This window comes from Thunnus maccoyii, chromosome 8, assembly GCF_910596095.1.
Source record: "Thunnus maccoyii chromosome 8, fThuMac1.1, whole genome shotgun sequence".
Lineage (NCBI taxonomy): Eukaryota > Metazoa > Chordata > Actinopteri > Scombriformes > Scombridae > Thunnus > Thunnus maccoyii.
In genome coordinates, this window is record NC_056540.1 from 31,400,168 (window position 1) to 31,412,514 (window position 12,347).

The window sequence follows — 12,347 nt, forward strand, 5'->3', positions numbered from 1 at the left end:
CAGACAAAAAAGCCTCCGATGCACCTCTGACACAAACACAGAGACGGCCTTCGTTTGTTGACATTTAATTATCTGCTGATATTTTACTATTTGCATCAGTCCAGAATGTCATCCAGCCATCTTGACTTTTTCCATCCATCCATCCAGCCATCCATCCTGACTTTTTCCATCCATCCTTCACATTTTTCTTTCTCTTCCACTCCTTTCATTTATCAACGCTCTATCCATGTGAGTCACTTCTTTCACCCATGAATTCATCCGTCCATTTGTTGTATTGGTTGTCCAGTGATCAAACTCTACCTTCATCCATCCAGCCCGCTGCCAATCACTCCATCAATCTATTTGTCCATATCTACACTTTGGTCCACATTTTTTTTCCATCCTTCCACCTGTTTATTCATTCATTCTTTTATCCATCCATCCATCATCCATCCATCAGACAACACACTGGTTCCATTCAAATGAATGAGAAGGCTGTACGCAGAGATGATGTTGGTTTAAGCCTTTCATCTATTATCCACTCTTCTGCCAATTTATCCAACATTCATCCAGTCACTCGTCAGTTCATCATCCATCCATTCTTCCATCCAATGGCTTATTTTTCATCCGTCATCTATCCACCCACCCCTACCTCCACCCATCCATCAGCATTCATCTGCCCTTCCATTCAGCCTTTCCATCTTTTATTTCCATCTCTTTTTATAATCTATCCATCCATTCATCTACTGTATGTTTGCATCTATTATGTTACCCATCTATTGAGTACTCTACCGCCATTTTATCCATTCATTCATCCGTCCATCATTCACGAAATCCATCAGGTCTGTATTTTTAGTCTATTAGTGTTTTTTAATGCTCCTTTTAAGGTGGTATCAGTAAATACTGGGAAATTCTAGCCACATCTTTGTCTTCACAGTAATATTAAAAATATGTCTTTTTCTTTAATAACATCTAGATTTTGAGAGATTTATATATGAATCTTTCTGCAAGGTTGCATTCATCTGCACAAGCACAATAATCCAGGAATTCAATTAAATGTAAAAAAAACAACCCTTTGATACGCAGTTAGTCAGCTTGGGTAGTCACTTCATGAAAATGAATGTATAATTTAATCAAGGACGGCGAATCCGAAGACGACAGCAAGGACGCAGAATCTGTTGTCACTGAAAATCACAACGCTGATGCACGGACGCTGGAGCCAATGATATCACACATACACAGTCCACTGACTCTGGCTACTTTTTGAGCCTTATACATGTAGCTGCAGACCTCCTCCCCTCAGGCGACGGAGGATGGAGGGGGAGGAAGCAGGCAATAAATCACCAACGAGGCGTTCGTCCATTTGTCTTGCGGTTGGGTGGCTGAAGGAAGAGAAAGAGGGAAAAGAACGGAAAGAATGGGGGTGGGGGTGCAGGGGTGGACATAAAGAGAGAGAGGGAGGATAACGAAGAGAAATGAGGACAAGGGGGGAGGGGGAGGAAAAAGGGAGGAAGGTAGGAAGGACGGATGGAGAAAGGAAGAAGATGATTGGGTAGGGACAAAAAGGAATGAAAAAATGTGAATGGTTACTGTAAAATGTAGAGAGGGATGAGATGGAGGATGGAAGAGGAAGGAGAAAACTTGAGCGAAAGAGTGAGTGGATGTGAGAAATGCGTGGCAAAGGAAAAGAATGCAAGGAAAAGGAAACAGAAGGAGACAACGACAGGTAAAGGAAAAAAAGGAAATGATAGATGGAGAGAAACTGGAGGGCGACAGAAAGAGACAATGAAAATGGAGAAGACACGATGAAATCAAAAGTTAAAAAGAGATGGAGAGAGAAAAGGGAGATAAGGATGAGACAGAGAAAGAGAGAGAAGACGCAGAAATAAAGGAAGTGAAATGGGATAAAAGTAAAGAAAGAAACAAATGTGCATTTTGATCGTGTAGTCTCTGTCAACGCAGCGATTGGAGACAGTCACCCAAAAACGATCCCTCCTACAGTACTTTCATAAATTTGGACCAATAATATGGCCATTGATGTCATGGTTAATGGCCGAACAGATCAGTTCTTCAACAGAAAACTTTCCAATGATCATCAAAAATTGTAAAAACCTGACCAAAAATGTTCTTTTCTTGATGCAGCGTCACCATTTTAAAAGTGTTTCAGCATCGTGTTTATTGGAGAATATATTTGACTCAAGGGTCAGACCACCCAAGCTACCAACTGCTGTGATATCTAACCATGCAGAAAGTTTCATCTTTAAGTTTTTATATTTGATTTTCATGAAGCATCTTTGACAGATTGGATTAAAATGTATTATTTCCGAGCTTTAAAAATCATTAAAATTTCTTTCACCTCCATTGTCTTGAAAGCTGAAACTCTATTATTTATTTATTTATTTTTATTTGGATGTACTGACCCTTTAATTGATTGACTGTCAGCACACGCACAAATATAAGAACCACTCACTCGGAGAGAACCGCCATCAGAGATGTCAGCACACACGATGAACAGCGGCTCTATATTTCTGTTTCGCTCGAGGGAATTCTGATCATTCGATGGCCCCGCAGCTAATTCAAGCTGTAGCCACAAGTCACCTGCTAACAACCGCAAAAAGCACCTTCACCTTCCCGGTCAGCATGTGAAAGCCCCCCCCTCCGTGGCCGGCCAGACATCTGTTGTCAGGCCTGCAGACGTGCACACATCACTGCTGGAGGGTGGCAGAGATGTGGACTAATGGAAAACTGATTGATGTGCTGTGGTTGAAATAGTAGTAAAGGTGCTACAGGTGGTGCTTTTAAAGCTCCGCTAGTCAGTAGTTTTCTAATAACTCTGAATCAAGAAACTATGTGTAATTTGAAAGGATTATAGGTTGTAGTGACAAACCTACTGAGAATTCTCATCAACTCTGCATCTTTATGGAGCTTTTTAGCCTCTTTCAGCTCATAGTTTTGGTTTTAGAGCACATTTACTGTGTAGTTCAGTCTCAGCTCATTGACTCCATGACAGTTAATGCAAATCTAAATGTTCAAACTAATATCGAAATATCAGTTTTCTATCTCACATCAGTTAGTTTATTCTCCAACATGATTCCGTCCCATTTTATACTTTCTACACTAAACGAAGCAGTTTCTTTTTGTGTGTTTTTAACTTTAATATGTTTAATATTAGTGGCTAAATAAATCGAGAATGGAAACAACATGCAAACATATTAACTTTGATTTAACCTGAATCTATACTTCCTTGTAGCTGTAGCTGCTTCTATCCACAAAAATGTCAAAAAGTCATTCCAGTAAATGCCAATAAACATGTAGTGTAAAATGTCAGACAAAAATGATGCTTCAGCAATGCCATGAAATGTTCTCATTATTTAAAAAAAACATATATTAAAGGACTTCTTTCTGACCCAACAGTGTGTCATTTTGTTCGAATCCACTGAATCTGCAGCTGAATCATAAAACCAGCGGATTACAGGTCAATGTGTGAGTCACACTTTTTATTCTTAGGTTTAAATTAGTCTGAAAAGCTCAGTTTCATTTCAACATGTTCATATTTTATCTGTCAAATATTCACATGATTGTGAGGGATTATTTTTATGAGAGAAAATCAGGTTTTAATTGAAGCAACTGGAAACTGTTAACGCCACACAGCGAGGAGACGAAACACAACAGCAACAAATGTAGGTGAAAAAAAGGTTGGAGGAGGCTGGAAGTGGACTGGTATGTATCTGCCAAAATGTGATGAAAATGTTTTATTTCACAGCCCAATAAAACAAGAAAACATAAGTGGGAACATAAACATTATTAGAAGCCAAATAGGATTAAAAAAAATATCCAAGAAGTGAATTTCCAACCCTACATAGACTGTATCATGCTGTGCGAGATGCTTTGGATGAACCCGTCCACCAACCGGAGGAGGAGAAGCAAGACGGATACACTGAATTAGTAATAGCAAAGCCGTGTAGCGCTGTGTTTGCTCCTCTTCCTCTGTTTGTACGGGCCGGAAGTCCTCAGAGAGAGACGAACGCTACATAATGCATGCTGAGCTGAGTGGTTTGTCTTCAGTCCTACTACGCTGTCTGCTCCGTTGGGCCGGGACAGATCGAGGTTAAAGCCACTTCACCGAATCAGGGCAGACATGTAGACATGGTCACGACACCCTCAGACTGAGGAATTTCTTCATGTGTCAAATGTTGATAATACTTGGACGTTAAACTAGAAGATGAGAATTGTGAACAGTATGTATGAAATGTATGTATAAATATATCTTATAGATACAGATAATTACATCGACACATTACTAGGATGTAATGTGGAAAAGGAACTACTCTACACAGCTCACTATGATCCTGAAATTATTTGTAATTCAGACACCATTATTCAATAACCAGTGTTACAGTAGCAGTCAAGATAAACAGTAAATCATCAGCAAATAAATTGGCTTGTTCTGATGGATCTAATCTGATCAAACCTCTGATTTTTCTTTCTTTCTTTGTTGCTCAGCACTCATGGCTGCTCAGTGCTTCTCTTTATTCCACACAAACTGGAAGAACATCACTTTGGTTGCCTCTTCATTCACATTTGTTCCTCTCTCTCTTGCGATTACGTGAAACAAAGCAGTGTCCTGAGACAAAACTTCAGTCTGTAAAGAGACTAATTAACCCCCCTCTTCCTCCTCTGCCTCCAAACACTGGTACTGAGGGATCAAACACTGGTATTGAAGGACATCCAAAAAAAAAAAAAAAAAGCATGTGAGGAGGAAAGAAAAAGGGATGAACAGAGAGAGACACATGAGACTGGATGGTTTCTTTTTGAAGGGCTACTCCTAACGCAAGGTTTGGTTGGTGATAGAGAGGCAGAAAACAGACATTAGTTTATATCAGTGCAGTTCCTGTTCAAACTGATCAACAGCTGACTGCTTGACCTCCAGCTGCTGCTTCAATGCATAGAAAAATGAATACAGTTGAAGGGAGGTGAAGGCCTGAAAGAAACTACTCTATTATACATAGATGATATAAATAACAGGCTGAGTACTCTAAGAGTAAATAAATGTTCTCCTCTCATTTCAAGTAAAACAAAGGCTGCATTTAAATATAAAATAATCCTAAAATAAAGTGGATCAATCATATCGGGCTCTTAGATCAGTCCTATTTTCTGTGCCGTCAGCTCAGATTTGAGTGGGTTGATTTGCTCCAATTATTTGTGCTTTTTCCAGTCACCACCGTCTTGGAGCATATGAGACAAACTAGTTTTGAACTTTAAAGTATTTGCTCCGTTTAGTCACTGTGTACTGGGCTTCCAAAACGTGAATGACCTACGCTCAACAGTGTGCTTGAACGCCTCCTGTGTAGTCACTCGCTTGCTAATCTGCTAAACGTGCTGCTAACGCTACGCTTTCTGTCTACACATGCAGTAAGAGTGTCTGTTCTTGATTAAAAGCTCTGTTTTCGCTTTCTACCTCTCTCTTTGTAGAGCACTTTTCTCTGATTCTGAGTCGATCAGCGGAGCCCCTGAAGCTCCGCCCTGCACCTGCAAAGTGGATCGGCTCATTGAACACTGGTTTATTCAATACCAGCAACCACAAAGTTAGGTTGTGAAAATAGATACAAATACAAATACTAGGCTCTACTGCACATCCCTATTGAACGTATTGATTGTCCAAATTGCACCAAATATGAGTCGATCCGGTGAACAGTTCAAGAGATACGCAGAGGACATACAGGCATACAGAGATTCCTTCCTTTAGTAGATAGAAGAAGAGTTACTTTCTCCAGTGATGACCTTGATTTCACCACATCTGCAATTTAAGATCAAGAGTCTCAGAGACAGAGAGGAGTCAAATCCACTCGTATGTAAATCTGACTGAGCTGTGCTGCTGTTTGTTTCTTCCTTCAGCTATTTTTTTTTCCTGTCAATAAGTGCTCATTGAGCCCCCCCCTTCACTCCATCAGGGTTAAGAGGGCTCTGGTAAGTGGCCAGCAGCAGCATGCTGTGTGGGTGGGAGGTTTGCTACGCCTGCCAGCTGCTGGAGTACAGTGATGAATGTTGCTGGGAGATGGAGAGATGCGCTGTAAAAAAAAAAAACATATACCACATAACAGCAATGTCCGCAGACCCTCGTTGCACACGGTACCCCTCTCTCTGCCCTATTTTCCTTCCCTTATGCACTTTCAATTATCAAATAAAGGCAAAATATACCCCAAGTAATCTCTCAGCTACCGCTAGCAGGATGATAAATAATAGTCAGAATTCCTAAATTATAATTTTAAGGAAATCAAATTAAAATCTTAATTACTTTAATGAGGATCTTTAAGCAGCTTGTTCTTGTCTGTGAAATTGTAACGTTAGCTCAACGGTAGCGTGAGCTCAACCAGATCAATTTTGATAACGTGACTTATGTTACGTGATGTTTATCATTACTTTAAATAGATAATTACATTCACCACTTTATATAAATTCCACTTTTTAATGTAATGATTTGAATTATAGACAGTGACGTTCTTTTCTAGAGACAGATGAACTAATACGTTCTTTGACTTTCATTTGATCATCACCATATTTTTGATTCATATGATGCCAAAGCTATAATTTCCAAAAAAATTCTCTTTTGTTTAGAGTAATCGCAAAGGAAACAAAGTTATATTTCTAAAATAACATGTCTAATATCAATATATTACACATATATATTATTTTAATAGTTTTTTGCAGCACTCATCGGGCATTTTTTACAATATCGTTTATTGTCCCCCTTGGATGGAGCAGTGACCCGCTATAAAAGTACTAATAGGCCCATTTGACCCCATCAAGACAATCCTGGCTCGTTAACAGCTGCTTGCAACATTTGATCATTAAACTCCTGTAAAACAGTCTGAACGAGAGCATCATCTAAATCCTGAAACTGTGAAGTTGTCAACATTTTGTGTGTGTTTGAGCGTCGGGTTGGTGGAGAGGTGGGGGCAGTCTATAATCAAGTTATGCTCAATATAGCTCTTCCTCTCTGACAAAGTGGATGTGACAGCAGGAACAATGGATGATTAGCATTAAATACACAACTCTGGTGCTCGCAGTGGGTCGCTCGCTGCCCCACGCCGACAAGACGATCTGAAGAGTTTAAAAATACTGAGAGACCACAGGCTGCTGTCTGAGAGAAGCCTCATGTCCAATAACATTATTTAAAGAGAGAATATTAGCTAATTAAGGAGATTATTGCACACTGCAGGAAGTCAAGGGAAGATCTGAATCTTAAGTATTTTTCTGGTTCACACATTTGTATCAAGGCTGCAGTGGGTTTTTTTTTTGTTTTTTACTTGAATAAACAAATTATAGTCACCTTTGTCGTTCTATGTCAACACCCAAATCTAAAAAAAAGAGAGAAAATAAGCGACCGTGTAATCATGGGTTTGCTGACAAGAGCAACATATTTAAGAAAAGGAAGCAGCACATAACCCTGATGCTATTTTCACTTTCTGGAAACACAAATACCTTCATTAAAATAAATACTGAAGTCCCAAACCAAGCTGTTGGTCCAGTCACACTGTTAGCTGATACAATTCTTAGATCTTTACTACTAAAGGGGTGAAAAATGTAAAGTTTGTCCTCAGGTTGGCGCTTGTTGTTACAGCACGGAGGCTGTTTTAGGGATTCTCAGACTCAGTTTGTCAGGCTCAGCTCAGCTATCATCAGTCAACTGTTTTTATACTTTTTTATACTGTGAGCTAAATGCTCAACAAGCTTAAAGTGGGAACTACTGGAAGTTTAGCATGTTCAGTTAGCAGCAAACAAGCAGAGTGTACGCTATGAGCCCCAAGACGATATGATTATATGGGTTAATCAAATGAAAAGACTATTCTTTTTCATATTAACAATGGATAAAATGACGGTGTGTAGCATTAAAAATATTCTGCAGTGATGAGCCCACTGAAAATTAATACCACCTCTCAATCTTTACACCGCTTTTTAGCCTCTTTTAGCTCATAGTTTTGGTTTTACAGCACATTTACTGTATTAGCAGGCAGCTATTTTCAACAAACAAGCTCTGATAAACCCACTGTAACGGCACCAAGCAGCTATTGAGCCAGAGGTGTTTCTCAGGAGTTGGTGGAGACCAAACCAGACTTAAAAGGAGAGTGAAGATTCAACTTGGACGCAAACATCAACAGTCCAAACGTGATAAAGTTGCTCCATGTCTGATGGACTTTGGCATCTTTTTTGCTAACATGTAATCCACAACAACTCTATAAGCAAGTATTTTTCTGCCATTAAAAATGGCTCACAGCAGCTTTAAGCATATCTTAAGGCGCCTTTAGACTGTGCGATAAATATGGACGATGTGTCTCCATTTCCTGCCGCTATGCATAAGTGAAGCCAAAATATCTCCTTTCCAGGAGCTGCCATTTTGCTTGTGTGACGTCATTTGGAGCCAGAGTCTGCACAGTAGAGTCAGGCGCCCCCTCAGCTGTCCTGCCATCTGACGGAGGTTTGAGAGTGGCTGTCACAGCTGTCAATCATGATGTCACACCCCCTTTTATATCGTCAAATAACTGGTTGAAAACATACTTATCAGAAAAATTAGCACTTGAATATACATCACCATGATAAGAACGACCTAAAAAGACAGAAACCATCTTTGGGAAAAATGTAATGACATCTACTTTGATTTTTTAGTTTGGCTCATGTCCCATCCACTAACATGGAGGGGGCGGGACTTATGACCTATACTGCAACCAACCACCAGGGGTCGATCCAGATGTCGATGCAGCAAAGTCACACAAATTTCTTTTTTGTTTCACCTTTATCGTTTTGTGTGTTTGTGTGTCATGGACGTATTAAGAAGAACGAGTGTGTTTAGTTTCTCCCTAAACTTTATTTTAAAAAACTGCACTTACGAAATGTCACGCCGGCTATTCTGTGTCATTTCATGTCATATTCTGATTGCTTTGTTTGTTGACGTGGATTATAGCAGCAGTTACACTGTGAGACACATCGCTTTTTCAATTTCTGACTCTTTGGTCACCAAATCTCCAAATAGGTCATTGGTGGACGAGTCTAAGAACACTGTTTGACAACCAAAGATTTCACCACTTTTCTCTCACGATTATAAACTTTAGTCTCAGACAGTTCAAAAATCACCCAGTGTGAAGGAGCTTTTAGCTGCCAAACACACATATTATAGGAATAACCAGTGCTTTGCTTTGATATATTTAGTGTCTTATAATTACTACACCGTTTAACTTTCAATGTCTAACAAAATAAAATGCTAAAAACATGGAGCTATAGTGCAGAGGATCCAGTAAAAACAGAAACTTCACCATCTGCAACTCTGTCTAGTCCATATACTGTACAGCTTCTGTCTCATGTTCATTCTAGTTCATGACCTGTTTCTGTTTCAGGCCACATACAGACTCTGCTGTCACACTGCCAACATTGTGCTGAACAGTGAAGCAGGGCCAAGATTTGCCCCGTTTCCTGTCAGTGACTGACAGCGTGAGGAGCTCCGTGATAAACGCCGTGACAGCCGTGTGTAAAACAAGACTTCAGAGGCCTCGTTACATTGGCGTCTCGCCAAAGCAACGTAAAGCCCACGACTTACGCTCTTGTGTGTGCAGCATACAAAGAGAGCCGCGGCGTCAAAGTGTAGATAATTAAAACTCTAAATGAAAAGCTCAGCAAACCGTTTCAGCAGGACTTTGGTTTCTTCTGAATATATTGAAGGTATTTAGTTGGAATTAAGTGAATTAGCTCTGCTTCAAGGGGGCTACCGTGTGGGCCGGCCGCAAGTTATTTAACTTGTCGGTGGAACCTGCTGTGCAGTTAATTAGCTGGGGATTCTGGATGGTGGGATTCATTACATGGCTGATTGAACAATAAATCCGTGTGTTTTCTGAGGGGTGACATGAGGAGCTCAGTGAAGCTGAGGTCGAAGTGCAGAAACAGCTTTGTCCAAGGAGACCTGGAAACACAGCACCGATGTGTTTCTGAATTAAAAGGCCAAAATATATGAATTTATTGCATATAGGATCATAGTTTCATGCTCTGGGGGACAGATGGTGGAGCCACAACCCTCCACTGTCTCTGGTCTGCATTATATCATTTAATTGTAGTAATTATTCCTTGTTTCAAGATCTGTGTTATCCAACATTTAAAGTAAAAATAACACTTTTCTTGGAAGCATTAAGATAATCCAAACCTTTAAAGTTGCCATATCAGGTTTCATGTTCTGCTCCGTTTGTGGGCAAGTTTCATTCACAAAAATGTTCACAAAGAGTAAAAAGAAGAATATGACACAAAAGACCTGCTCAACAGATGAAACCAGTGCCAGTAATGGTATCAGTGGCTCTGAAACCATAAGAAAATGACTATGAATCCACCAAGTTAGATGCTAAAAAACATCAAGTGCTCCATGACTAATATGAGAGGTGGTCATGTGACAGTCAAAGAGATATTAGAGAGAATATTACAGTCTACAGTAGGTGATGTTAAACTGCAACAGAAGATGATGCTGGACAGAAACCTGCAGAAACACCCTGAGGTAGCTGTTTGCAACAACTACTGCTGTGCCAGAAGATGACGATTTGAAATTGAATAAAGCTCAGTAAACTGGCAGCCATGATGATGACGATGAAGTTTGTTTACAGGTCAAGTGACTGTTTTTTTCCCTGTTGACACTTTCTGATCATTTTCTTTTCTAGGAGAAAATTACAAGAAAAAGTACCAGAAAATCAGGACACTGAAGTAATTGGTCCCATTTTCGCTCCCGTGATGAGATTTTTTTATCTTTACATTCCAACATTGTTGTTTTTATAACTAATTGTCGGTTCTTTTTCTTTTTCCTGACGCTATAAATGAGACGTCACCTGTTGTTTTCTATTCTGTTTGGAACTGAATAGAAGTGACTGAGTTTAAGACGTTTGGCTGAACAGATTTAATTATCTCAATGGTGCTTCATGTAGGTGGAACTGTGACAATTAACATTACAGGGATAAAAAAAAATAAGCAATACAATTTTCTTTCTTTTCTGTCTTTAACACATTAAAAAAAATCTCTTTCTCCATCTTAGATCAGTTACTGTAAACATTTAACACCAGAGACACTCAGCAAACTGAGATGAAGTCACTGCCTTTCCCTCCCTGCTGCTGCACAAGCTGCTTTCTCTCCCAAGTCAGCTGGAACGTCACCGATTGGCACACGCTAACGCGGTGATCCACGGCAACAGGTGCCAAAGGGTTGTTGCTGGGGCAACAGTGGCACTTTGCATCAGCTATAAGACATTGTTAAAGAGGCCAACAATACTGAGTTCAGATGAGTTCAACAGGCAGAAACCCTGAATAAACAGTGAGCAGGAACATAAATGAATGATTCTACTGCTATTACTGCTACAAGTACTGATGTTGTTACTGCTGTCGAGCTGCACTGGTTTCCCCAGGCATATAAAAACTGATTTAAAACTGTTCTTCTCACTTGTTTTGGCAGGAAGTGAAGAGGTCAACGTGATGTCCTGTTATTCTGACCTTTAGCTCACAAAAAGTCCATTAAATGTCTGAGTGGCCATTAAAAAGAATTACATGTAAAAATATTTCACCATGAGTCATCTAATGGGAAACAAAAGTGAAATCTATCACAGGTGTGAGACACATAATGGACCAGAGAGGCGTCAGTGACTCAGACAGTTTTTAGAATGAGTCATCAATTCACAGCTGATCAGCGAGATGATCCATCAGCTGCACAGCGAACCGAAGCAGACACAAGACAAGTAGACTGAGAGAGAAACTGACAGACAGACAGATATGTCTGTTACAGATATGTAAAATCCCCCAAAACCAAAAGAGGAGAAAGACCCCCGGACAGAAGACTGACAGGTGAACCAGAAGAGCTGCTGCTAAACTTCAGCATTTAGTTGACACAGGAGATAAAAAGGCTGTCTGACTCGACTCCTCCCCAAAGCTTCCAGACACATCACATCCATACTGGGGATGTGCAGAGATCCCAGTATTTGTATTTGTATCTGTATTTGTTGAGGCAGCAAAATTATTTGTATCTGTATTTGTATTCGAATAAAAGTGGAAAGAGACTTAAAAATCCTGTTTTTTGTTTTTATTACACTTTTAATTTTAGAAAATTTAGACTACTGAGCTAAAACTTTACTCATCACCTCATTGCAGCCAGATCTATCTATTTATACACCCATAACACAGAGACAGCACACTGTGTAACATGTAGGGAGGAACTTCAAAGGCCATTCTTGCTTTGCACTTTTCATTTATTGCCTATTTTTTACAACCTAACTTCGTTGAAAGGAGGAGGGGAACAACAGGTTATGGAGAGACTTTAAGAGCACTTTGCTTGTGTCAGTAGCTCAACTTTATCTCTGG

At 39.8% G+C, this 12,347-nt stretch overlaps 1 protein-coding gene and 1 long non-coding RNA gene across 2 annotated transcripts in view; one reads left to right on the forward strand and one right to left on the reverse strand.

Annotated features, from left to right (window-relative positions):
* The window catches only part of LOC121901343 (complexin-2), a 57,802-nt gene that overhangs the window by 35,533 nt on the left and 9,922 nt on the right, over nt 1–12,347 (reverse strand). The window lies entirely within an intron of this gene.
* LOC121901345 lies at nt 10,871–11,891 on the forward strand. The gene is made up of 3 exons (XR_006097255.1): nt 10,871–10,924; nt 11,036–11,310; nt 11,449–11,891. It is a non-coding gene; the product is annotated as an uncharacterized LOC121901345 (long non-coding RNA).